Source organism: Vulpes vulpes, chromosome 11 (genome assembly GCF_048418805.1).
Source record: "Vulpes vulpes isolate BD-2025 chromosome 11, VulVul3, whole genome shotgun sequence".
NCBI classification, from domain to species: Eukaryota; Metazoa; Chordata; class Mammalia; order Carnivora; family Canidae; genus Vulpes; species Vulpes vulpes.
Window position 1 is genome coordinate 83,229,196 of NC_132790.1, and position 21,921 is coordinate 83,251,116.

The 21,921-nt window shown below is 36.4% G+C and overlaps 1 protein-coding gene and 1 pseudogene across 1 annotated transcript in view; one reads left to right on the top strand and one right to left on the bottom strand.

Annotated features, from left to right (window-relative positions):
* The window catches only part of MSL2 (MSL complex subunit 2), a 34,239-nt gene that overhangs the window by 4,467 nt on the left and 7,851 nt on the right, over positions 1 to 21,921 (bottom strand). The window lies entirely within an intron of this gene.
* On the top strand, positions 20,176 to 20,746 carry LOC112932512 (ubiquitin-conjugating enzyme E2 L3 pseudogene; annotated as a pseudogene).

A 21,921-nucleotide genomic window follows, 5' to 3' on the forward strand; every position in this document is an offset into this window, starting at 1 on the left:
ATGTAATTATGATTTAAAAAAGAGCTATATTCATTTATCAAAAGAAAAAAGGGGAGTAATACATTAAACTCAAATTCTCCTACAGAAAATCAATGCAATGACAAAAAAGAATTATATTTAAACACACAAAAGGAAAAAAAAAAGGGCATACTACCAGACTTAAATTCTTCTGCCAAAATATACAATGACCCTAGTCATAAACCCCAAGTATCCTAAGTACAGCAATATCATGTAAAAGTGAAAGTGGTCTCCCAAATTATAAATGACTTGTGTAGATTATGTACCAGGAAATTGAGAAAGCAACCAGATCCAGTCTCTATTCCCAACCTCCTCCACAAAGAAGCAACTATTCTTGGTTCCCAATTCAGGACAAATAGTAATAAACTCAAAGTAGCACCTGTTTCTCATACAAAATTATGTAATTAAGACTCAGGCATGGGAAAGAAGATACTTAACGCTACAGCCAAGTGAAATCAGCAAACCCTCCCTTAAAAGCAACTATAAACCTGAAAATCTTTGACAAAACGAGTCATTTCACAATGTTTCACATAAAAACATTTGAGAAGCATTTATGTTTGAAAAACTGCTCAATTTCAGGTAAAGATGGTGAGAATCTATGTTGTTCTAGTTTGGGGCTGCCCAGTTCTCCCCTACCACCCAGCACCATCAGTGTTACCCTGTGAGGACCAGAGGCTGCTGTGATGGAAGGGAACTCACTCCATTTAGTGCAGAGGATGATACAGAGCCCCAGAAACATGATCGTTGAAGGTGACCTCTCAGAGGCTAGCCAACTGGAGAAGGCAATAGCTCAGTTCTTACTAGGCTAAGGTTGCCTAAACCCAGATTAAACAGAAAGGCCACAAACAAGATGACACTTTACCCCAAGCTGATCTATAAATTCAATGTAATCCTTATGAGAGTCCCAGGTGGCTTTTTAAAGAAACTGATAGATTGATTCTAAAATTCTTATGGAATCAGAGGACCTAGTATAGCCAGCACAGTTTTTTAAAAGCAAAGTTGGAGGGCCTTACACTGTCAAATTTCAAAATCATTTTTAAAGCTATAGTACTCAAAGCAATGTTGGTAATGGCAAAAGGATAAGCATATAAATCAGTGGAACAGAACAGAGGTCCATAAAGAAATTCTCACATTTATGTTCAGCTGATTAGTGTGACAAGAGTGCCCAGATAATTCAACAGGAAGAGTATTTTCCGCACATCATGTGGGACAATTTGATATCCAAATGCAAAAAAAAAAAAAAAAAAAAAAAAACCTACTACTATTAGATCCTTACCTCACAACATGCACAAATATTAACTCAAAATGGATCACAGACACCCAAATATAAGACCTAAACTCTAAAAGAGAAACACAGAAGAAAACCATGACTTTGGGTTGGGCAAAGTTTAGATGTGACATCAATGCACGATCTGTGAAAGGAAAAAAGTTGTAAAATGGACTTCACAAAATTAAAAATGCGTGCTTCATCATAAAACATCATTAAAATGAAAAGATAATCCACAGACTGAGAAAAAAATTTGTAAATCATTTATCTGATAAAGGGCTTATAACATGACATACTAAAAACATTTCCTACAGATCAATAAAGACAATTTTAAAAGTGGGCAAAAGATTTGAATAAAGATTTCACCAAAAAAAAAAAATCAATGTCTAATATGCAAATGAAAATATGCTCAATATCAGAAGAAAAATAAAACCTTACCACTGCTCCACACCTATTAGAATGGATAAATTCAAAATGACAGTATACCAACAGTTGGGAAAGATGTGGAGAAACTGGAACCCTTCTGTGTTACTGGTGAGAATATAAAAAGCATAATAACGTTCTAAAACAGTTTGGTAGTTTCTTAAAAAGTTAAACATACATTTACCATACAAACCAGCAATTTTGCTCTTAGTAACCTCCTCAAAAAGAAATGAAAATATATGTCCATACGAATGTGAAATATGCATAGCTGCATTATTCACAATAGACGAAAACTGGAAACAATCCAAATGTCCAACTGGTAAGAAGATAAACAAAATGTAGTATATTCATACAATGGAATACTGTTTGGCAACTAAAAGAACTATTGGTACATGCTACAATATAATTAACTTCAAAAACATGCTAAGTGAAAGAAGCCAGATGCAAGAGAGGACATTATTGGATTATTTCATTTATATAAAATGTCTAGAAATACAGAAAAACAGAACTAGTGGTTGCCTACGGCTGGGACGAGGAGCAGGGACTAACTGTAAGTGGACATAATGGAAATTTTACCAGTGACGAAAATGTTCTAGTATCTTATCATAGTGACGGTTGCACAACTCTAAAATCTTAATTGAAAAAAAAAAAAAAGACAAAACACCAGTAATTATGAAATCTAACCTTCTACCTAATATAGGAATTCTGAGTACCTTGACTTTATTTAAGGCAGGATGTAGGGGACATGAATATGTACAGAGATACGTATGTATGCACTTAAAAGAATAAAGTGTAAGGTTAAAAAAAATACCTTATTGAAAAGGAGAGACTGAACAAAGTGAAAAGGGAAAGGACTATTCTGGGTTTAACTTGTTTTTAGCTTTTAACTTTCAAACCATGTAAATACTTTACATAATTATATAACAAATTTTAAAGGAAGCCCCCAAAAATGAAAAGCAAGTAACTTTAATTGTGTATCAAGTATACACAATTCAGAAACTTACTTTATAACATAGAAAATTGACTAATGCTAGCACCCTTGTTTTGTTTTTCAGTAATCACATTGGTAGTGTGGACAGTTACTATGAAAGTGTTGATGTCTATTGTGGGATAGATGTCCTTGAGAATCTGGTGTGTGTGTGTGTGTGTGTGTGTGTGTGTGTGTGTGTGTGTGTGTGTGTGTGTGTTTTAAGTAGGAACAAAGAAGTTCTAAGAGAAAGTTAAGCAAAAAATCCTGTAGTCTTGAATTTCAATTGGATTTATCAGGATGAATTCATGTTTTCATGTTAAATATACATATTTCCTAGCACGACACACTGAAAAAGCCTGGAAGCAAGGGACTAAATAAACCCAGTAGCAATGAACTCAAATAATGGTACTGAAAAAACGATTTCCTGTTCAAAGAATCTCAAATAACTGATTCCAGATCTGTGACATAAATTAGGCAAGATGAGTTTTGGTTACCTTGTTATACCGGAAAGCAAGGAAATAACCAAAGATCAGGACTGTGTTAAGGGGACTCAGGAGCAAACCTAAAGAGGCCCCTGCTCGACAAACATGAGAAAATCTGAGCATGTATAAATAAGTGCAATGGAATGAAGTATATCTGAAAAGTTCAAACCGACGGATGATGTAAGGGAGGGAAGGAAAAAGAAAAAAGGAAGGAAGGGAGGGAGGGAGGAAAATCCATTTCAGGATACCAGTGAATCAGCGGATTAGTTTGAAAAGTGGAAAATAAAGAGCAAGCATCAAGTGTTTATTTTGATTTAACTATATCTGAACTATACACCAAGTAACCCAATCACAGATGCAAAGTTTCTCTTTACAGGGATAATGGAGCTAATAAAACAAACAATGTAATTTAAATGTCATCATTTTATAATCCCTAATTATTTGCAAATTGTATAATCTAAGTGATAAGGACTGCCTTCATTCTGTCACTGACCTTTTTTCACCAGTCACTTCAACCAAAACTTCCCCTGAAATATACTGAGCAACTTAAAGAATTTACACATCTTTGTATTCCTCTATGAGGTTTTAGGAGAGTATGCCTAACACTGAGAACTGAAGAGAGACTAGAAAACACATGAAAACTCTCACTTACTGATTCATGATTCTGCAACTATTAAGTTCTTAAGAATTTCCGTCACCTGGCCTCATCTACCTATTGGGACTGCCCCAACCATTCCCCAACACAAACATTTGAAACTTTAACCTACATCAGAGATGCCTATAGGCAAACTTGTTTTATGCACTCAGCTAACCATCTGAACCCTCAAAGGTTTCCCAGAGCATTCTCTTTACACTTCACAGCAAAGGCAACTTCAGTGACAGGAAGAACAAAGTAAAAACTTTCTTAGAGCTAGTTAAGGGTCAGCCATGTGTCTATGTCCCTAAGGAAACTCCTCCCTGCAAAATTAAGAAAGGTTACATAACATTTTTAGAATTATAAAAATACATCTTATCCTAGAAAATAAAATGGATGGGCAATGTGAGTTAAGGGGAAATGTGTTACTCATTGGCAAACTGTTCCATAAAAACTGGGCAGAAGGGGATCCCTGGGTGGCGCAGCGGTTTGGCTCCTGCCTTTGGCCCGGGGCGCGATCCTGGAGACCCAGGATCGAATCCCACGTCGGGCTCCCTGCATGGAGCCTGCTTCTCCCTCTGCCTGTGTCTCTGCCTTTCTGTCTCTCTCTGTGTGACTATCATGAATAAATAAATAAAATCTTTAAAAAAAAAAAAAAAACTGGGCAGAAGTTTAAATTTTACCTTAGATCATATTCCATACAGTTTCATATTCAAGTACAAAAAATAAAATTGTTCAAAAAAAAATCCCACACATCTTGGGGCACCTGGGTGGCTGAGTCGGTTGGGCGAACGGCTCTTGATTTCTGTGGGGGTCATGCCTCAAAGGTTGTGGGATCAAGCCTGCCAAAGGGTTCCACACTAGGCATGGAACCTACTTGGGACTCTCCTTCTCTCCCTCTGTCATCCCCCACCTCGGACACGCGTGTACTCTTTTTCTCTCAAAAAAAAAAAAAAAAAAACACAAAACCCCACATATCTCGACTTTAAAAATATATAGTTTGAGGGGCGCCTGGGTGGCTCAGTCAGTTGAGCATCTGCCTTCCGTTCAGGCAATGATGTCAGCGTCCTGAGATGGAGCCCCATGTGAGGCTCTCTCCGTTCAGCGGAGAATTTGCTTCTTCCTCTCCCTCTGTGCTCACTAATAAATAAATAAAATATTAAAAATATTAATTAATATTAAAAAATAAAAATAAAAATGTAGTTTGTAATAAAAAAAACTTTCTCACTGCATTGCCTTGAATCCTTAACCTGCAATGCATCACAGGAATTACAAAATTACTTCCCATACAAGTCGTCTTGTAACTAAATGAATTTAATACTATGCGCCTTAAACAATATTAATTGATGTTATACTGATCCAAAAAGACTAAAGACTATTCATTCTTACTCCTCACCTAAAAAAGTTACTAACTTCTTGTCTATTCTCCCTCTTATTAACTTTTTCCATCCCTAATCAGCCAATTATAATCTGAGACTAAGCCTTAGTTTTAGATTACCACAATGACAACTCTGGGAATACATAACTGCTGATAATTAACTAAGATAATATCAGATTTTTTAATATTAAATTTGTGAAGCTTTTTTTTTTTTTTTAAGATTTTATGTATCATTAATGAGAGAGAGAGGCAGAGACATAGGCAGAGGGAGAAGCAGGCTCCATGCAGGGAGCCTGACGTGGGACTCAATCCTGGGTCTCTCCAGGATCAGGCCCTGGGCTGAAGGCGGCACTAAACCGCTGAGCCACCCGGGCTGCCCAAAACTTTTTATTATAATAAAATTTTCTTCAACTAGGGATGTACTACATGTTGGCTAATTGAATCCAAATAAAAAATAAAATTTTCAAACAGACAAAATCAGAAAAGTTTAATTACCTTCCATATATATCACCCAGATTCAATAATTATCAAGATCATGGTATATTTGCTTCATCTACCTCTTATTAAGTATTTCAAACAAGACCCAGATATCATTAATTCACCTCTCTCTCTCTCTATATATATATATATATATATACATCAGTATGTATCATTACAAAGTACATTTTCTCCTGTAACCCACAATTCCATTATCACATCTAAACCAACAATTTAAATAATTTTTAAACCATATCTAGTTTTAACTTTTAAAGCATTAGAAAAGGACTTTAAAAAAAAAAGAAAGAAAGAAAGAAAAGGACTTTAATTTGGCTATCAAGAACACATTTTATAAATTATACTTCTCTGAATATAAAAATGCTCTTAAGCCATAAAACTTCCCCATTAGTAAGCAGACTTATATGATCTCTCAAATCATTACAGTATTAGCATACCAAAGCTAGCACTTGGATTAGCTGCCACGCATTTTATCCGACCACTGTTAAGAATCACGGACTGCATCAAGATTTACAGAGCGGCCTAATAAATCTGAGAAAGACCCACAGCACCAAAATAAATAAGCAAACTAACTAGGTCTCAACTCAGCTTACTCCTTCTCCAAGGAAAACGCACTTCTCCCTAGCATAAAAGCAAACAAGAATATCATTACTCTCTTAGCAAACTCTAAAATACATAACTGATCCCAATTTTTTAAAAAGCAACTGGCAATTCATTCACTTCAAAATACCATTAGTAAAAGTGGCCATACTATAAATTTTATATTGAGATAGTAAATTAGGACTTACTGATGCCTGAAGCAAGATCTTTTTGCTTCTCCATTTTAACTGAGACAGCATTTCACTCTACTATTATTTTCACCAGATTACTGGGGGGAAATTAAGTGTTGAGAGCAGAGAGAGGGGACACAAGTAAAACTGATAATGACTCAAATGTTTAGCAAAATTTGTTAATGACCAAAAAATGATCCTGTGAACACTGGAACTGGCACTAATAATGATCATAAAGTAAAACCTACAATGCCAAATCTTTTTTTTTTCTTTTTTTTTTTCTTTTAATTATGATAGTCACACACACACACAGAGAGAGAGAGAGAGAGAGAGAGAGAGGCAAAGACACAGGCAGAGGGAGAAGCAGGCTCCATGCACTGGGAGCCCGACGTGGGATTCGATCCCGGGTCTCCAGGATCGCGCCCTGGGCCAAAGGGAGGCACTAAACCGCTGTGCCACCCAGGGATCCCCTACAATGCCAAATCTCCAAGAGGTTAAAAAGGAACAAATTAGACATGAACAACAACAAAGGAACGGAAGAATCATTAATCATTTTAGAGTTTATATGGAAAAAAATGATCCCAATGAAAGTAATTTCAGTAAAATGAAAGCAACTTTAAAAATGCAAAATGATTTAAGAAATTAAACTATCTCAATGGCTTAATTTTGGAATTTGACAAAAATGGATCTTATAATTCTAAGAAAAATGGCATATGCACAAAAGGAGCATTTATCAGAACCAAACATTCTGTATTTATCACCATCCCTTCTCTAGAATTCCCACTCCTGGAAATGCTAATATTATAGCAACAAGGACTAATCAATAACCTCAAATAATGCAAGTAACCTTACATAAATCTTACTTATATCTGAGATGACAGGTGAGGATCAGGAAAAATCAGCCAAGACTCGCATGAACAACATCCCAAAATACCACTAACAGAAAGTAAAAAATGCACACAGGTAGGCCATGGTTAATGATTAAAACCATCATGCTGTTTCTCCAAGAAGCATTCTTATTAAACACTCAAGGATCCACAAGGAGACACAAATTTTACCAGACTTAGTTATAATACATACACAGATATATGGAAAAATACCTAGAAAGAGGGCGAAACATCAACCTTTATAATAATCTCTCAGAATCCATCAGATGTGAAGTATGTGGTATCCTACAAAAGACAGGAAGCAGTTTTCTGCTTTTGCTGATAATGCCAGCAACACAAAACAAAGCAGATATCATGAAAGACACATTCTTATATGCTAATTCATTAAATATGTTTCCACAACAAACTAAATTTGCTTCCCAACAAATAGATCCATATCAAAACTAATTAGAAAATAAAAAGCTATCAGAAATTCATTACTGAAGTTCTAAGGCAAAGGGAGGAAAAGAATAAATGGCAACACTTTAACTTGCTAAAATGGAATTATATTCCATGATGATTTCTAAAAATCATTACAAAGTAAAGAAACTTAAGAAACTGGTTATCTTAAAATACTCCAAAAAAGCAGAGTTCTTTTTTTTTTTTTTTTTTTTTTTTAATTTATGATAGTCACAGAGAGATAGAGAGAGGCAGAGACACAGGCAGAGGGAGAAGCAGGCTCCATGCACCGGGAGCCCGACGTGGGATTCGGTCCCGGGTCTCCAGGATCGCGCCCTGGGCCAAAGGCAGGCGCCAAACCGCTGCGCCACCCAGGGATCCCAAAAGCAGAGTTCTTAAGTAACAAGTTTTCTAGGTTCACTTATGTTACTAACCGTAAATAAAGCCCTTTCCTCAAGCAATCACTTTTGAATATGGTAACGTACTTTTCATCGGCTATTCCTTTCCAAATGGCCCAGATAACTTCACTGACCACCTTAAGTATGTCTACAGTCATATATACAGAAAGAAATATTGACAAAGAGGGGGAGGGAAGCTTTATTAAAAGTAGTAAGAATTCTGTTGCCAGCCAAATCACATTGCTCTAAAGCTCTTGGATCCGTGACAGGATGGTAACTTATAGCAATGACAAAACGTTTGACTGAATGACGACAGGTGACACACTTCATCTTGGAAAGCCACTCTCAAATGTTGCAGACAGAAAATCAAATATTTTGTTTAGGAATGCAGTCTTGGATTCTGCGAGGCACAACTATCCTGAACTATGAGGGCAAGATTTCTGTATAAAGACTCAGTCTAACCATATTTGTTTCAAATATACTTTATAGGTTTCCATTCTCTACAGCATGACCCAAAAAAGAAAAAAAAAAAAAATGTGGCCATATTTTAAATAGTCTCAAGAAAAAAAAAACAATGAAAACAAAATCTGACCTTGAATGTGGGGGTCAACTTTTAATTTACAAAAGGCAATAAAAACAAGACAGCAGAAATTAACAATGAATGATGGGGTGGGGGATAGAGAGAAGGAAGCTAATTAAATGCCAAGATTGTTCAACATGAAAGAAGGTATTCATTCCTCTTTTTGTTCTATCCAAAAGTATATCCTAATGATGAACTTTTTTATGTTTGGCACTATAAAATTAAATTTCTTTTTATCATATTATTACATGATTCTATCTTTCAACCTGGGTATTTCTCAGAAACATGAAAAATGGGCAGATGCTAATCCTTTTAAGTTTAGCAAATCTGCTATAAATCAAAAGAAATTTTAAAGTTCATCAGTTTTGCAAATCATGTTCCCCAGCACTCAAACTCTTGAGAGCCTGGTCTCCTGTAAATTTACCTGGGGCACTCAGGACTATCACTAGCAGATAAAGGAAGGAATAGAGGAAGAACAAGTTAGGCTGAGATGCAATCAAAACAAAGGCCTCAGATGATCCCACTGGAAGTTGTTAATGAAGCTGTGAACTAGGATGGCACTTCAGGGATGTCCTATGTTGGGGCAAGGGATCCAGGTCTTTGGCGGACTAGTCTTTAGACACAGGCTACTCCCGAAAAGGAGTTGTGAATGGGCTTGGCTTGGCTCCCTTCAAGCCAAGGGCAATTCCCAAGGAGGTCTGATAGCCCCAGCAACACTCCCATGAATTAAGAGAATGAAGTCCTTAAATCCTGGAGATTTGGGTAATGCAGACATGGCATCCACAATAATTAGTTATTTCTGCAACTGTCCAAATCTCATCAATTTTGAGTAAAAAAATGTGATAAATAATAATGGTGTTCCATTAAGAGTGACTTGGCCCTCCATTTCTTAAAGCTATAAAGTGACTAAATATCTAAGGTTCTTTCCAGCTCTAAAATTTGATGACTCTAAGATTTTACGGCAAGATTTATACAGAGTGCATCAAAAGTTTTACAGCTAGAAATCATTTATTGTTGGGGTGATAAGTATTATTAAAGTTCTGTTTTGCATATTGAAATTTTCTATGTTACTAAATAAAATCCAACAAATCCTTGCATGTTTCCACTTCCCCTCGTATTTTCATGTTTTCAAATTACCAGAGGCTTTACATATTTAAATATTCTCTCTCTTTCCCCACCTCCCATCCCCCCCCCAACACACACACAATTTATATACCTTTTTCTTCTTTCCTCCAAGATAAACCTTCCCTCCTCTACTGCCTCTGGCTCCAACAACCCTCCCTTCTTCAGTTACCCACCTAACTACATTCATACCCTCTCATTTCTACCCTCAATGCTTCCTTCGCTAGAGCAATTTCCTCCCAGTTATTCATATACTAAAGTATTTCCCTAGATTCAGTCTTCTAACAGAAGGTAAAAATTGCTAATCCCAAACCAATGGGCATTCTGGTTGATCATTCTTCCTTAAAAAGTTCCTCCCTTGTGCCCTAACACAGTCTCCTACACTTCTTTTATATCCTCTTTTTCTGTCCTCTCCTTAATTTCAGTATTCCCCAATGTTTCTGTATTAAGGTCTATCCTTCTTCTTACTCCATCCTAGTATTCCATAGTAATCTTAGCTCACAAACCCCTTCAAGAATCTGATTATACACATATGCAAAGACACAAGCTGTTGCATAGAATCTCATGGGGATCACGAACCTTTTTGAAAAAGAGATGACACCCCAAGTTAAAAATTGCTCCACACATTCCTTCCAGTGTGATCTGTGCATAAAGCTGGTTCAATTACCATTTATAAACTGGTGACTTCTGAATCTTTACCTCCAGCTCAAAACTTCTCTGCTGAGCCCAGACCCACATATCTAACTGCCTATTAGGAATCTCATGCCTCCCAATCACCCACAGACAACTCAAACTTAACATGAGCAAATATTAACATACTTTCCCTAAACCCCTACCTAAAAACCTGGTCCTCCTCCTGTCTCCCTTATTCTCTTGAACGCTGACAACATTATTCACCCAGAAATCAAACCAGATAAGCTTGATACAATCTAGGCTCTTCACAAGTATTCCAAATCCAGTCTCCAGGGTCTCACTGCATATAGCCTCTAAGTCTTCCAAGTATACCCTTCAAGGTTTATTCCTATGACTACTGCCTTACTTGACTCATCATTTCTCACCCTGAATACTGCAACTTATCTTCCTACCTCGACTTCACCTGCTCCAATCAGTCCACCGTCCACACCATCACCAAGTAATCTTTCTAAAACACAACTCTGATGTCTTTCTTCTTTTCAAAACCCATCATAAAGCCATAAAAACTGCCCCCCCCCAAAAAAAACCACACACACACACAAAAAAACACATCTTCAAGCAGCCTTTAAATCCAAAGTCTTTGGAATGACACATAAGGCCTTTCAGATCTGCCCCTAATCCAAAATTCATACCATTAAGCTTTCTCCATACTACATTCCATTCCATAAAACTCCACCTACCACTGGCCATTCCAAAACATGCAATACTTACTCATTTCTCTGTGATTGGTCTTCCTTAGAATGTCCTTCTCCCTTCCTTGAAGAATATTCTTTAATTCTTCCTTGAAGAACACTGAGAATCAACTCAAATAGGACCTCCCAGAGGAAGCCTTCCTTAATTCCTACGCTGCAGTTAGTTCAAAAAGCACTTAGCACATTCTCCTGTTATAGCACTTACCATATTATACTGTCACCATTCACTGAGTCTCACTTACTCAAGGCCAGAAACTTGTTTATCTATTTTTAAAAAGTGTCGGCAAGTAAGCAAGTATCTAATAAATGTACAATGAATCATAAAAAGCACATTAAAGTTCGGAGTGACCTTAGAAATCAACTTGTTCCATTTTAACCAACACTGACTGACTTTCCTAAGATTACATAGCTTGTTAATGGCAATAAGGAATAGAAGCAGAATCTACGGGATTCCCAACCTAGAGTTCCTTCTACTTATCCAGCACCATCCCTAATCTGCTATTAAATCCACAGCATCCACAGAGACCATTTTATTTTAGGATTTTTATTTATTTATTCATGAGAGACAGAGAGAGAAAGAGGTAGAGACATAGGCCTAGTCATGATGCAGGACTCAATCCCAGGACCCTAGGATCATGCCCTGAGCCAGAGACAGACGCTCAATCACTGAGCTGCCCAATGCCCCACAGTGACAATTTTAATTTCCTTCTTTATCAAAAGAATTTTAATTTCCTTTATCAAAAAGAATGATCACTGAAGTTGGGCCACAGCAGAATCAATAACTAACCATAAAATGTTCAACCTTTTGGGAGAAAGAAGAAACATGAATGGGTACTGGCAATGATGAACAGTGAGAGAAGGGAGCCAGGAAAAGTCAAAGGAAAGGATGGATGCTCAACAATAGTTTGGTGAGGGTCAGGAAATCCTTACCGCACAGAAACTGGACCTGCAAGAGCCCCCCTTGGATTCTCTATACACCAACTTCAATTTCTAATGTTAATCTTGAATGTTCCTAGTGAACACCACATATGCTACACAAAGCACTGTAGTATCTTCTCTGTAAAGAGATTCCAACAGAAAAGCTCAGCCTACATACCAGTCTAAGAATGTACAGCATTAGAAACTTTAAGTGAAGATTCTGTCTATATACTAAATGTGTGAATACATATAACACAGATGTACAAAATAAGTAAAACGTATGTATTAAATTCCTATGAGGAGGATGAGATAATTCAGCCCAGATTCAGTCTCCAAAAGCAATATCAAGGCACACATAGAGTGGGAGAACATACTACTACGGGTGTCAAAAGTCTGACATAGGGCCTCAACAATAATCCTTCTGTATTCAACCCACTGATCTAAATATCTTAAATATCTCCATTCTCCACCTTTTCCAAATGAAAAGTTAATTTTTTAGGCTACCTTCACTTAAAACATTTCTCTTTCCTCAATCATTTAAGCATATAATTTCTAAGGCCCAGCTATATGCCAAGCACTGTGCTAGGGCCTGCCACTCCCATTTAAAAAATGATTCTCAGACCTTTTTTACATCTTTGAAATACAGCACCAAAATTATACCCCAAAATTTAAGATGTAAAATGTTTTCAAACAATAGCAAGTAAGACATCTCCTAGGTATACATACAACAAAATAATTCTCTGAATTCAGTTAATGAAAATGACACCACCACAAAAAGATCATATTTATTAACTTAGCAAATGAGCACAAGTGAATTAACTGTTTGGGACAACTACAACTGTTCTTCATAAAGCCTGTTTGTAGTCTTGCAAAAAAAAAACCTGTGCCAAACTTAGTTTTTGCAGACATATGTTGAAGTCTAAACCTCTTAAAAATCTTTCCATTAGGTAAAATTCATAAGCATTAGTGCTACTATAAAGAATAATGAGCTCAAGTCAAAGAGAAATGATTTTGAGATCAGAGAACAAATCTCCTAAGAAGACAGGACCATTTTCCTCTTAGTAGGGATTCATAATCCAGGTCTTTAAATTTTTGATTGAACATTGCTTAAATATGTTCCCTTAAGCTTCCACACATTTATTTTAGTAGTAAACCAAAAAGCAAATACATGCCTCAAAATATCAAGAGGTTCAAATGACAAACTAAGATTTCAAAGAAATGATTAGTTCTGGTAATTTAAATACCATGCCTAGACCATCATTAGCTCCCTAGTATGACAGAAAAATAGGCATTTTAATTAAAAATAGGGAAAGAAATAATATGACAGATATCCCTAAGTCACTAAAAATGATGATACAGGGTGGAGTATCTTGGCCACTTGACCAAATAATCATTATAAAATTCATTATATCAATTACATCATTTTAAGTAGCTAAGTACTACCACAATGATATCAGTGACAGCTAAACACGCATGCCAGGGAAATGGTGGAGTGAAAAAAACACAAAATCTATGTTTCCAGTTTGGGTAAAGGAATACAACTAGTTTGCTGTGAAATAAAAATTAACAGTTAAACACTGCAATTTTCAAAGTATGAATGTTACCCAAGCCAAGCTGTTTACCAAACATCTGAGTGGTTAAACTTCAGTTTCTTTAACTTTTATGCCTTTGGTTAACCTAAAACTATGAAAAATACTTCCCGATGCTCTTGGTGATGTCACAGTTTATACAAGGTAAAGCTTCACCAGTCAACAACTATTACAAACTAAAAAAAAACCAAACACACCATAGATTATTACATGGATGATGTATAACCACTCAGAACCACAACACAGTCATAAACTCAAGTCATACCTCCTCTCATATTCCAGTAAAAATTAAAAGAGAAGATCAGACGTCATTTATCTTAATAATTACTTAGGGGAGACTTTTATAGTGTCTTGTGGTTACAGAGCACTTTTGTAATATTCCATTATTTCCATATGTTAGCAAAGCAATACTGGACTCTTATTAAATTATTACCAATAAGATAATACAAGCTGGTCAGTTAGTCACAATTAAGTTGAACCAAACATTAATCAAATTAATCAATATAAATTCAGTTCCAAATTTCCATTGAACCAGAAGGCATAAACAGGTTTGTCTTCATATTCTCTTGGAGAGTCATCCCAAAATACATTAATGTCTTAAAACTGAATATTGTCAAGAAATTTAAGGCATTGCTTACGTTTATCAGCACACGTTCTTTTCTTAAAGCGCACCTATTAACCTGACACGAGGAGAATTCCAAGACAGCCCTACTGTCATCCCAGGGTTGATATTAAATTACCTATGTGGCATACTCCAGAATTTCTGGAGAAACTGCCTAGGAATGTACATTTTTAAAAAACCTTCTCAAGTAATTCTGATGCACAAACAGAATTAGGAGCTTTCACCTTTTTTGCCTTGATGCCATCTTTCACAGTAACAAAAACTCCTGGTTATTTTTTTCTAATCATTTAAGTGGGAAATGTTACAAAATAATTTTAAGAAAAATTTAATCAGCCTTTTATTAAAGATTTTACTATAAAATTCATTTTAATAAAACCTACAATTTCTGACTTCTAACTAACAAGAACTAAATCTTATCTTATTTAAATTATGTTTAAAGATGCATTTTGGGGGACACCTGGGTCGCTCAGCAGTTGAGTGTCTGCCTTTGGCTCAGGGCATGATCCCGGGATCCGGGACTTCAGATTGGTACTTGCTAAACACTTCAAATGACACATTGCAAGAGTAAGTAATCTTTGTTCTCTAAAAATAAAAGGCCATAATTCATATTACTACATTTTCTCTTTTTAACATTGCTTTTTGAAGAATTACCAACACCTTGTTTATATTATATGCAGGATATGAGAACACAGACAATTCAGAATTAACAGAAATCATGAACCAAATATTTAGAATCATTAATATCTTTATGCTCCTCCTTACCTAGGATTTCAAAACCAACTTAATTTTCTTAATGTTTCTCGGCCCTAACCAATGGCCCGCCAAATGGATATAGGAAGAATTAAAAGAACTGAGAAAAATATGACTAAGAGTTAACAGAATAATAGGACTAAGAAATAAGACAATTTAAAATCCTCACAGCAGATAATTCCACAGAATCATTAACTTGTTATGGTACCACTGTTTGGTTTAATATTCATCTGACATCTCCTCAAACTGCCTTGTTTTAAAGGAATAAAAACAGTTAAAATACTTTTTCTTTTGAGCACTTGGGTAGCTCAATTACTGAGCATCTGCCTTTGGCTCAGGGTGTGATCCCAAGGTCCTAGGATGGAGTCCCTCATAGGGCTCCACACAGGGAGCCACTTCTCCCTCTGCCTATGTCTCTGCCTTTCTCTGTGTCTCTCATGAATAAATAAAATCTTAAAAAAAAAAAAAAAAAAAAAAAAAAAACACTTTTTCTCTCTTAAGTATCACCTTTTAATATATGAACATTGTGGAACATGTTGAACTCAATTCACTAACAGAGCTGAGGAAACTTCTACAAAAATATAGTGAGCTCCAGTGATTTGTTCACAACCCCATTCATCTCAAGGTTTTAAAATCAAAACTTGAGATGAAAACACTGAAGGCACCTTTCAAAGTTACCACAGTTTTCTAAACAAATCTATATTATTTTATTATTATAGCTGTTCAGTAGAACTTTAATGCAATCATGGGAAATGTTTTATATCTGCAAAATCCGATAAGGTAACCATCACCCAGTGTAGCTACTGAGCACTTCAGGTTAGTAGTAAAGAACTGCATCAACTATATTTAAAATTTACATGTCACAGTAGTTAGTGGCTGCTCTATGTGACAACATAGAGTTAGAATATAACCTCTTTCCAGACAAAATGAAATAAATAGATTTGACTCTTCTACCTGAAATAACTAGAAAACCAGACATAACAATGGTTTTCAGATACTGGGCAACAGACAGCATAGAACAGTTATCAGTGAGAGAGGGAACAAACAAGCTCAGCAGCCCCAGCTTACTGCCTGGAAAATTTTCAGGCCACAAAGCAAGGATGAAAAACCCACACAAAGACTAGGGGTCTCCTTGAGTTGAGAAGACAGAGCTGGGAAGCCAAGACAGCTTGACTTCTCCAGAAAGTACTAGAGATGAGACAGCTGCACCAGGAAAGAGCACTAGAGATTTATAGGTTTCTCTGTCTCTCTCTCTTTTTTAATTTAAATTCCAGTTAACATACAGTATAATACTAGTTTCAGGTATACAATATAGTGAGTGATTCGACACTTCCTTTTTTTTTTTTAATTTTTATTTATTTATGACAGTCACAGAGAGAGAGAGAGAGAGAGAGAGAGAGAGAGGCAGAGGCACAGGCAGAGGGAGAAGCAGGTTCCATGCACCAGGAGCCCGACATGGGACTCGATCCTGGGTCTCCAGGATCGCGCCCTGGGCCAAAGGCAGGCGCCAAATTGCTGCGCCACCCAGGGATCCCTGATTCAACACTTCCATACATCACAAGTGCCCTCCTTAATCCCCATCACCTATTTAACAATGCTCCCACCAACCTCCATTCTGGTAACCCTCAATTCTCTATAGTTGAGAGTCATACAAGGTCTCTCATAGAGTAATAATTAGCATATGTGTAAGAGGAAACTACCTCAGGCTGGAGAAAGAACCCCCAGAAAGAAGCAGAGAGAACAATCCCTATAACTCAGAAGCAGCACTTATTCCCACCAGAGTAAGAAAACTCAGAACTCACAAAGGATGAATCAGAGTAATCAGAAAGTTCCTGCCCTAGTAGTATCAAAAAATTAGTCCCTAAAGGCAGCACTAGTCCCACCTAACAAAAACTTAATAACAAGCCTCAAAAGGATCAAACTCTATCCAAGTAATTTAACCTCATCCCAAGAACAAATACTTACAGTTCAAAAATATCCATCAACAAGGTAAAATATTAATAAGGTGAAACTTATGCTATCTGGCTTTGAATCAAAATTTACTAGGCATGCAAAAAAGCAGGAAAATATGACCCATAATGAGCAGAAAAATCAATGAACAGCAAACCTGGAAGTGACAGAAGACAGAATTAGTAGAGCAGAACATTAAAAGCTAAATTTATTTTAACCAGCACCTAATAAGACAGCTTCAAAACACATGAAGCAGAAACTGATAAAACTCCAAAGACAAACTGACAAATCCATATAGAGATTTCAACACTTCTCAAAACTTGACAAAATAGAAAACCAGTAAGAATAGAGAAGATTTGGGTAACACATCAACCAAGTTGTGAAAATGTTTTAATTGACCAGAAATACTGTGAACCAATGAATGTTGTGACTGAATAGATAAAAGCAATCTTGATTCTGTCTAGGTAAGGTTTTACAAAACAATTAAAGATCCCAACAACGTTCGAATGCTATGGCTCAAGACAGTATCTAGGGCACAAGAAACCTCACAAAATTCTCCATTTCTAAGGATTACAGATCCAAGTGCCTACAGAGACAAGCATGCAAAGTTTAAAAAAAAGTAAATGTGACAAAGGTTATGTGGGACCAAGGGTAATCTGGAAAGGACATACCTCCACCCCCAAGACAAACCTCCTATCAGCTACAGCCAGTGATGCCATGCTACAGGGAACATAGATCCAGTGTTGCCAGGTCTTACAATTTTCCAGGCGGCACCTAAAATTTGGGTTTTTATGTGAACTCCGTATTTTAAAACACTGACCACCAACACATTAAATTTTTAACCAAGCAAAAAAAAAAAAAAGCGTCTGGAAGCCAAATTCACAACCAAGTATCTGCTCTGGTCCAACAACTTCATCTTACAAATGAAACAAAGAAATAAAATAATTTGTCCAAATGGTGAAAGTAGATAACCACATCCAAAATCTTGTGGGCATGGACACAAAAGTCCACATTTTTTAAAAAAACTGATACCAAGATGTTTCCAGCACAGGTAACTTAGTGATGCTTATATTATCAGGAAAGACATGAAAACTGCTTTCCAACAGTTGAAGGTTAAAACTTTATCAAAGGCTTCCTGAATTGTTCCAGAAAACAACCACAAAAAAAAGAAAAAAAAAAAATCAGTGGGAGGCAATTACAGAGACTTGGGCGAAATGGAACAAAGAACCTTCTATAAAGAAAACTTAAAAAGCGGTCAATGATATGGTTATTTTGTAGAGTAGAATTTAACTTATTAGCTTCTTTATCCTAGAAATTTTCCAGAAAATGCTTGGATGAACTTTCAAGACTATTAACAGAAAAGATTATTTGATGTGAAGAAATGGTTGTATGATACGCAATCCTTTCTCCATAAAGCTCTAGAAATTCTCATCATGAAGAATAACCTAGTAACGTCTTCCTTGTTAGACCTATGTAAAAACTGACCTGGCAAACTTTATGATACCATAAAGGGATACCTGAGACAACCCCAGCTTCTGATGGATAGAACTTCCTATGTCATATCCTGAATATGTTCAATCACAGGCCAGCCAACCAACCAATTAACTGTAGAGGGTATTCAGAAAGCCAAGGGTGCTTGAATTAGAATAGAATGCTCCTTTCTAATCCTAGATTCCTATATTACATCTGACCAGAGTCCCAAATTTCAGAACATCAGGTCGGTATTTAAACTTCAAAAGGAATAACATTTAGCATGACTGACAGAAGTTCAAAAAAGTTCTTAGGTTATACACTGGACCACCCATCCCCACTTTAGGTATGCCTCTGTTACATCAAGAATTTCAAAACTACTCAACTTTGCCTGAAAATGTATTTCCAAATTTGAGACCAGAGAGCATTTTACGTGCACATTTTCTACAGGATGTAACATAAAAGAAAATGGACAGACAACTATAGTCAGCAAACAAAATACACTAGCTAGAAAACTAGATGAAAACAACTTGAGAAAACCAAATGTTTTAACTCTACAAAGATTAAAAGTTTCTGGAAGAGAAAAGCAATGAATGAAAATAATTCTGCTAAAATATTATGAACTGAGTCAGAACAAGAAAAAAGTAAGAAAAATGACCAGATATATGGCAATAAAGGTGAAAATTTATCTAAATAAATTTCCTGGGACACCTGGGTGGCTCAACAGTTGAGCGTCTGCTGTCAGCTCAGGGCGTGATTCTGGAGTCTCAGGATGGAGTACTGCATCGGGCTCCCTACCTGGAGCCTGCTTCTCTCTCTGCCTATGTCTCTGCCTCTCTTTCTGGGTCTCTCATTAGTAAATAAATAAAATCTTTTTTAAAAAATTTTTAATTCAACAACAACAAAAAAAATCTATAAAAGAGAAAGTCATAGTAACAGAAACTAAATGGTAAAAAGTCAAAGGTCACTGTTGGACCCAGGGAAAAATACGAGAAATTAGAATAAGATTTTGAAATACCACTTTTTAAAATACAGAAAGCACATCAAAACTCACAAAAACTCAAATTAATCATATATAAAAGTAGCCAAGTAGACTCTGAGAGAAGCCAATATAAGAAGATAGGAGCCAATTACTGAAGGTATGCTATGCATGCACAAAGAAAACAAGAACTACTACTAAGAAAGGAGAACTAGATGTTTTACAGTTAATCTGAGAATGAAAACCACAACCCCAAGGTTCAAAACACATGTTATGTTTTACTATATCAAATAGTATATAAAATTATTTTAAAATCAGAGTTTCCAGGGAAGAGCATAAAATAAAAACATTATAAATAGGGTATATGTTTATCATTTCCTAATTTCCAGTATTTCTTCATAACCCCAGGGACCATCACATTATTCAACATTGTCTCATTCTTCTCAGGCCCACACCTGATCCACCTCTAATTCCAATCTTACCTGCAACCTCTCTAAAGCACTTGACCGCTCTCAAAATCCAATACCAAATTGCTAAATCTCTGAAGAATATTTTAACTGAACTGTCCTCAAATTACTTCAAACCAGCCTATCTAAATACTTCATGTCCTTCCAAACTCAACACCCTTACTGACTTCACTTCTGATTGTAACTAAGTTACTTCTGACTCCTTCAATATTTTCCAAGCATCTTCATTAAACTCCCAGGTTTTGTCAGTTCTTCAATAAAATTCAGTACAGAAAGCAGCAGCACCAATTCCAAGATGGCGGCCAGCAGAAGGCTGAAGGAGCTTGAAGAAATCCACAAATATGGAAGGAAAAACTTCCATAACATCCAGGTTGATGAAGCTAATTTATTGACTTGGCAAGGGCTTATTGTTCCTGACAACCCTCCATGTGATAAAGGGGCCTTCAGAATCGAAATCAACTTTCCAGCAGAGTACCCATTCAAACCACCGAAGATCACATTTAAAACAAAGATCACCCAAACATCGATGAAAAGGGACAGGTCTGTCTGCCAGTAATTAGTGCTGAAAACTGGAAGCCAGCAACCAAAACCAACCAAGTAATCCAGTCCCTCATAGCACTGGTGAACAACCCCCAGCCGGAACACCCACTTCGGTCTGACCTAGCTGAAGAATACTCTTAAGAACCGTAAAAAATTCTCTAAGAACGCAGAAGAATTTACAAAGAAATACGGGAAGAAGCGACCTGTGGACTAAACTCTGCCACCACCAGCGAGCGTGAGCAGAGACCCCAAGCAGCGCATTCAGACGCCCCCCCCCCCCCCCCCCCAATGCAGGACTCTGTGGAAAACTGATACATGCTGCCGCCTGGGGTTTGCTTGTGGCAGTTACTAACTTTGTATAGTTTTCTTAATCAAAAGTGGTCTGGGTAGTAACCTGTAAAGAAAGATTAAAAATTTAAGATGTTCTAAAAAAATAAAAAAATAAAAAAAATAAAATTCAGTACATTTTATCAGGTATATGTGAAAGCAATGTGCTGAATGTGTTTGTAAATTTAAGAGTGGGAAATGCCTCATTTAATCTATTTGTGGTAAAATATGCCTAACCATAACAAAGTATAATACAATATATTTCAGAGATTTAAAATGTTATGATAACCATAAGAAAGACAAAATTTTCCCTTCATATTATCTTAGGTTGTTTCCTTTCCACTTCCACCACTATTCAGGTTTCTTTCTAATATGGATATATCTGTTATACTTCCTAATTGAATTTCACCATATTTTAATAATCAATCCCACATTCTACCCCCAAAATAATCTTTCCTAAAACAGAAAACAGAATTTCAATCACAATCACTTTCTTACAATGCTGTTTCTCAAATGCTTACAACTCTGATTTGCAAACTCCCAGTCCCATATCAAGATGGGGGAATAAAATGCAGATGACAGGAACCTGCTCACAGATATTCCAATTCGGTCAGTCTGAGATGATAACTGAGAATTTGAATTTGAATGAGCCCTTTAGGTGATTTTGATTTAAATGTCCCACAGAGCATATTTCAGGAAAAGAAAAAAACACACACAGTTCTACAGATAAATGTCAAATCACTTAGCCCAGCATCAAGGCTCACCACACAAAAGACTGAGACTCAACTTATAGAGTAAGGGATCTCCTATAAGCACTCTTCACAACACATAAACTTGATTTTCTGCAGCCAACTGTTCTCTCCCTTCAACCTTGCTGAAAATGTCCACTATACCATTCTCCTTGGCCCATCTCAAGCCCCATAACTCTTAGATCTCACCAGACTGAAGCAATTTCTCCTAATTCTACAGTACTGTATTTTTAAGATTTTGTTTATTTATTCATAGAGACACGGGGTGGGGGGGGGGGGGGCAGAGACACAGGCAGAGGGAGAAGCAGGCTCC